Source organism: Octodon degus, unplaced genomic scaffold, assembly GCF_000260255.1.
Source record: "Octodon degus isolate 3935 unplaced genomic scaffold, OctDeg1.0 scaffold00072, whole genome shotgun sequence".
NCBI classification, from domain to species: Eukaryota; Metazoa; Chordata; class Mammalia; order Rodentia; family Octodontidae; genus Octodon; species Octodon degus.
The window spans coordinates 5526692-5532624 of NW_004524648.1; the positions used below are offsets into that span (position 1 = coordinate 5526692).

Here is a 5933-nt window from a genome sequence, read left to right on the forward strand (position 1 = left end):
AGCATTTCATCCTGAGACAAAATCTTGCCAAGCTGGCCTCAGGCTTGTGATCCTTCTGATTCAGCCTCCTGAGCAACTGGGATGACAGCATGCCCAGCATGCCTGCAGAGAACGTGGCTTAATTCCCATGTCTTTGTGCGATTCCTAATGCTCTTCTTATTATGGATTTCTGTTTTACTCTGCGGTGGTTGGAGAAGGCATGTTCTGGGATTTCAATTTGTTTGTGTTCGATTGCAAAGGTCCAGGTCCTGAGGAGAGTGTGTTCTGCTGGAGGGAATGTACTCTGAATGCACGCTGGGCCCGTTTGGTAGACAGCACAGATGAACTCCTGCTTCCTGGTGAGTAGTTTTTTCTCTGGATATGCACTGTCCATTGGTGAAACTGGGTGTAGAAACCTGAGGCTGGGATCATATTAGAGCCCTTCTGCCTCTCAGGTCAGACCTGATAATGTTGCTGCTGCATATAATTGGGTGTCTGGGTGTCGGGTGCAGGTATATTCACAACTGCTGTTCCCGCTTGTTGGATTGATTCCTTTATGATTAGACATTAACCTTTACTTGTCTATTTTTGCAGTTTTTCACTTAAATTCCACTTTATCTGATATATGTATAGTACTGCTCACTTTGGTTTCTGTTTGCAGCGTATATTTTTTTCATTTTTCCTATCCATCACATTTTTCTAAAATTTCTGAGACTGGGGGCTTGCCCCTTAGCTCAGTTCTTTAAGTGGCTGTTTCAACAAAGCAGTCAGGCTCAGGTTGCTGTGGTTCGATCCCCACAACTCAAGCCAGCCAAACCTGCCCTGAAGGCATTCAGAGCAAAAAAATAAAAATAAAAAAAAAAAATTTCTGACACCATCATTAAATAACCTTTTTGAGACAGGGTCTCACTACGCAGCTCACGCTGGCCTTGAGCTCACTTTGTAGCCCGGCTGGTCTGGAACTCCCAAGGATCCACCTGCCTCAGCCTCCCAAGTGCTGGAATTATAGGCGTGTGCCACCATGCCCAGCTGAAATAACTTTTAAATTAGAAATAAAGGGGGTGGGCCAGGGAGATGGCTCAGTAGAATAAGTGCTTCCTTGGCAAGCACAAGGGCCTGAGTTCAATCCCTAGTTCCGCCAAAAAAAATAAAACAAAAAAGAAGGGGTAGGGCATAGGGTATATGAGCATCACCCAGCGTCACTGAGCAAGGTGAGGGTTACTCCCAGCACCGTAGCTCTTCAGTCCCTGGAGAAGGTCCTGGGTGCTTGCACCCCTCCTGCCTGGAGTACATGCTTTCCCCACACCAAACCTAATAGGTCTTTCTAAGTACTTGGTGCAGCAGAGAAACAGGTAGAAGGAAGGAGGGCAAGGGGCTTTATTTTCTTTAAGGACATGGAGAGAATTTGGGGAAGGATGAGGAATTTTCTCTCATGGAAGAAAGAGATGCTGAGACTTTTATGACATTTAGCCTGGGGTGGAGTTTGGAGGGGGGATTTTTAGATATACCTGAGGGAGCTGATTGGGGTCTTCCCTGAGACAGTGGGAAGGGTGGAAGTAAATTATGTCCTGGGCTAAGTTGGAGAAGGAGGAGGTGGTCTTGGGGAAGATGGGCTTTGTTTTAAGGGCTTTAGCCATATTTGATGACCACCATGATGATTTTAGCAACTCATACTAGGGTCAGAACCTATCAAAACCCTCCTCTTTCCTCTGGCTCTGGTCCCCGGCTCACCTTTGGCCTCTCTGGTCATTTTCCACTTCCCATCACAGAGTAGGCAGCACTAGATGGGTGCTGTGGCCATGGCTATCTGTGAACAGAGATGCCGTGCTTTCTAACAGCCTCCTGGCTGAGGGCAGTGGTGCATGCCAAACATGCCAGATATGCAAGAGGCTGAGGCTGGAGGATTGCAAGTTCAAGGCCAGCCTAGGCTATTTAGTAAGATTCACTAAAAATATAAAGAAAACAATTTTTATTTATTTTTTTAAAAATTTATTTATTTATTTGTGTGTGTGTGTGTGTGTGGCCAGCTCAGCCCACCAGGGGGCGGGGCTGGCTGGCATGTGGTGCTGGGGGATTGAACCTTGATCCCTGTGCTTTGCTAAGCTTGTTCTAAGTAGGTGCTTTAGACCACTGAGCCATCTCACCAGCCTGAAGAAAACAATTTTTAAAAGGATAGGAATGTAGCTCAATGGTAGAGGACTTGCCAGGTACATGGGAGGCCCTGGGTTCCATTCTCAGCATTGTAAAAAAAAGAAAGAAAGGAAGAAAGAAAACAGCTTTCTGATATGTAATTTTTTTTTAAAAACCCCATTCTTGGTTTTTAAAAAAAAATTTATTTTTATGTATTTGGTACAGGGTCTCACTATGCAGCTTAGGCTTATAGTGATCCTCCTGTTTTCAGCCTCCCTAGTGCTGAGATTACAGGTGTGCACCACCACACCAGGACTCCATCACCAGCTCAGCCCATTTGAGGGCAAGGCCCTGTGTGAGGGCAGGGTTGGAGTGGCATGAGGTCCAGGGGATCGAACCTGGTCCCTGTGCTTGCCTAAGCAGGCACTTAATCCACTGAGCTAGCTCACTGGCCCTTTTGTTTTGTTTTTTGAAACAGAGTCTTGCTATGTGGTTTAGTCTGCCCTTGAACTCACAGTGACCCTCCTTCCTTAGCCTTCTGAGTGCTGGGATTCCAGGTGCACCACCATGCCTGGCTGCATTTTTGATGTCATGTTTGCTACTTATGTTGGATTTATTGTAATGTAAACTTATCTCAAGTCAAGGAATACATACACATTCCAGTTAAAGTTAAATTATGTTATTCTTTTTTCTTTTTGTTTTGGCCCTATGAAAGCTTATAAAAGACTAGTCCTCTTATCCTAAAATTATAAAAACTGGACCAAATGTCTTTGAAAGCCCTGGCAGAATGTTGACACAGGCAGGACCTGAAGGACTACAATCTGTGACAGATGGACATGCATGAGAAACAACAGGAACCAGAAGAGGAAGGAATATGTTCAGAAGAGGGGAAAGGGGACAATACTCTGGCAGTCTAAAACTTCATACCATAAGGACAGGGAGATAGCTCAGTAGAATAAGCATCTGCCTGGCAAGGGCAGGGTCCTGAGTTCAAGCCCCAGTACCACAGGAAATAAATCAATAAAACTTCATACCCAGCAAAAATATCCTTCACAGTGGTGGTGAAATTCTCAGACAGAAGCCAAATGAATGTGTTGACAGAAGACCTACACGGCAAGAAAAAAGAAAAGGAATTTATTTTTTATACCAAAGAAAAATGACCCCTATGCTAGCACAGAGGAGCAAGAGGAATGAAGAACATTGAAAGAAAGCAAATAAGTGACCAGGCATGGTGACACATGCTTGTAATCCCAGATACTTAGGAGGCTGATACAGGAAGATCACAAGTTCGAGACCTCGTGGGAGGCCACTGATCAGACCCGTTGTGTGGTTAAACCTGCTTAATATTTTGTCTTATTGCATGCTGAGCCAAGATATGGGACGCAGAGATGAAGAACTTTGTCTCTGCTCCCAAGACCAGAGGCAGCATCTGGGTAAGGCTTGGGAGGAGACAAACCTGGGAACATAGACTTATAATCGCATGAAGTGTAAAACCTGGGTTAAATGTCTGAGCTCAGTATTGTGGAAGTACATACAAAGCAGTCACTGATCCCATATATGGGTAAGATACAGCAGTGGTCTTAGAGGATGAACAGGTGCTGACCGGGCCAAGGAGGTGGGGAGCAGAGGGAACAACACCTACTGAGGCACCGAAAGCACTAGAACAGGTGTGGGGAGAATAAAACTCAATAACAACAACAACAACAACAACAACAACAACGACAATAATAATATTCAGAGTGACAAAATCCATTTGCCTTCATCTCTCAAGCCATAATTGCACTGTCTGGAAAAAAATATAATCATAAAGTTGGGGGGCGGGCAGGCCTGGCAGCACACACCTGTAATCTTAGAACTCTAAACAATTCAGTGTAGGAGCACTGTGAGTTCACATTCACCTTGAACTCTGATGTGAGACCCTGTTTCAAAGAACAAAGAAAACAAACACAGACTCAAAAAATATTGTAGGGGCTGGGGAAATAGCTCAGTAGAATAAGCACTTGCCTGGCAAGCACAAGGTCCTGAGTTCAATCCTCGGTCCTGAGTTCAATCCTCAGTACTGAAAAAAAAAATATAGATAATTAAGTAAATAATCTGGGAGTGGGCTATATACCTGTAATCCCTGCATTCTAGGAGGCTGAAGCAGGAGGACTTCTGTGAGTTTCAGGCCAGCCTGGGCTACGTAATGTTTTAAGCCAGACTGGATGACACAGTGAGACCCTGAGGATTGTTTTCAGTAATGGCTATAAGATGGTAAGGCCCTCAGGGCTACAGTGTGGAGTGATGTCTCCAGAACTCCAAGGGCATGAGGACAATTTTCACCAGGTAAGGCAGAACAGATTTAGAGAGGGGGAACATTACTAAACATTTACAGTTTTTATATTTTCTGTGGTAGAAATACATGTTTAAGCTGGTATGGTGGTGCATGCCTGTAACCCCAGAACTCAGGAGGCTGAGGCAGGAGGATCGTTGTGAGTTCAAGACCAGCTTGAGCTACAAAGTAAGTTCAAGGCCCATCTGAGCTACATAGTGAGACCTTGTCTCTAAAGGGCAAAGAAAGAAAGAAAGAAAGAAAGAAAGAAAGAAAGAAAGAAAGAAATATATGTTTACATCAGAAGAATCAAAAACATTTTAAAAGGAAGAAGAGGAGGAGGACAAGAAGAAGGAGGAGGAGAAAAAAGAAGAGGAAGAGAAAGAAGAGAAGGAAGTAGGAAATATCTTACATAACCCACCACCCAGAGAAAAGCTTTGTTAATACTTTGGTGCAGGCCAGGGAGGTAGCTCAGTAGAATAAGCACTTGCCTGGCAAGCACAAGGGTCTGAGTTCAATCCCTGGTTCCACCAAAAAAAAAAAAAAAAAAAAAAAAAAAAAAAAAAAAAAAAAAGTGCTTTTTCTCTCTCCACCCCATAGCTGTAAGTCGGCATCATGGACATGAGTTACGTGCAGCCCATCAAGCTGCCTAGGGTCACCAAAGTTCTGGGCAGGACCAGCTCGCAGGGACAGTACACGCAGGTGCACGTGGAATTCATGGATGACATGAGCCGCTCCATCATCCATGACATGAATGAGCTCGTGCGTGAGGGTAACATGCTCACCCTGTTAGAATCAGAGCGGGAAGCCCGGAGGTTGCGCTGAACTCAGCAGCTGGGTCCTGGACATTGACCGCCTGGGCCACGGGATGAACTGTGACTCTGGAAAGAAAGCGTTTGTATTGTGTGTTAAAAACAAACAAACAAGCAAACAAACAAAACTTTGGTGCAATGACTCAGTGCAATTCTTTCCTAGACCTGCGACCACATCACACACATAATTTCTCTCATTTTTAAAGGCAAATTATCCCATGAGTGGTTTTCCATGTTAGTGCCCTACCTTAGACTATATCACTTTAAGGACATAATAGTTGACTGGATATGTTGCAATTTACTCAGCCAGTTTCCTGGTATTGGTAAGTAGGTTGTCTATTTTTTTTCACAATTGTCAATAATGTCGCAGATAATATCTTGGCACAAAAGTCCTTTTTCTTTATTTTTCTATTTTTCTTGGTATATTTTAGAAACACACTGATAATATTTATCATGGAGAATTTGTATCTGTGCATGATATATCTTGCTTTTTCCTTTGTTTTTTTTTTTTTCGTATTCTGCTCCTTTCCCTTCAATGTAAGGTCTGTTTTTTACTTCACATAGCTTCCTTTGGGTAGAGACCCGGATGTGGCATTGTAGGATATAAGTGTCTTGATGTGAGGGTTGCCAAGTGGTTTCCAGAAAGGGCATATTCACCCCCTTTCATCAGCATTTGTCTCACAGTAACTTTACCAGCTTTG

The 5933-nt window shown here is 43.8% G+C and overlaps 1 pseudogene; it reads left to right on the plus strand.

The window, feature by feature from the left end:
- The first annotated feature begins 271 nt into the window (after nucleotides 1–271).
- Nucleotides 272–5298, plus strand: LOC101574138 (annotated as a pseudogene).
- The last annotated feature ends 635 nt before the right edge of the window (nucleotides 5299–5933 follow it).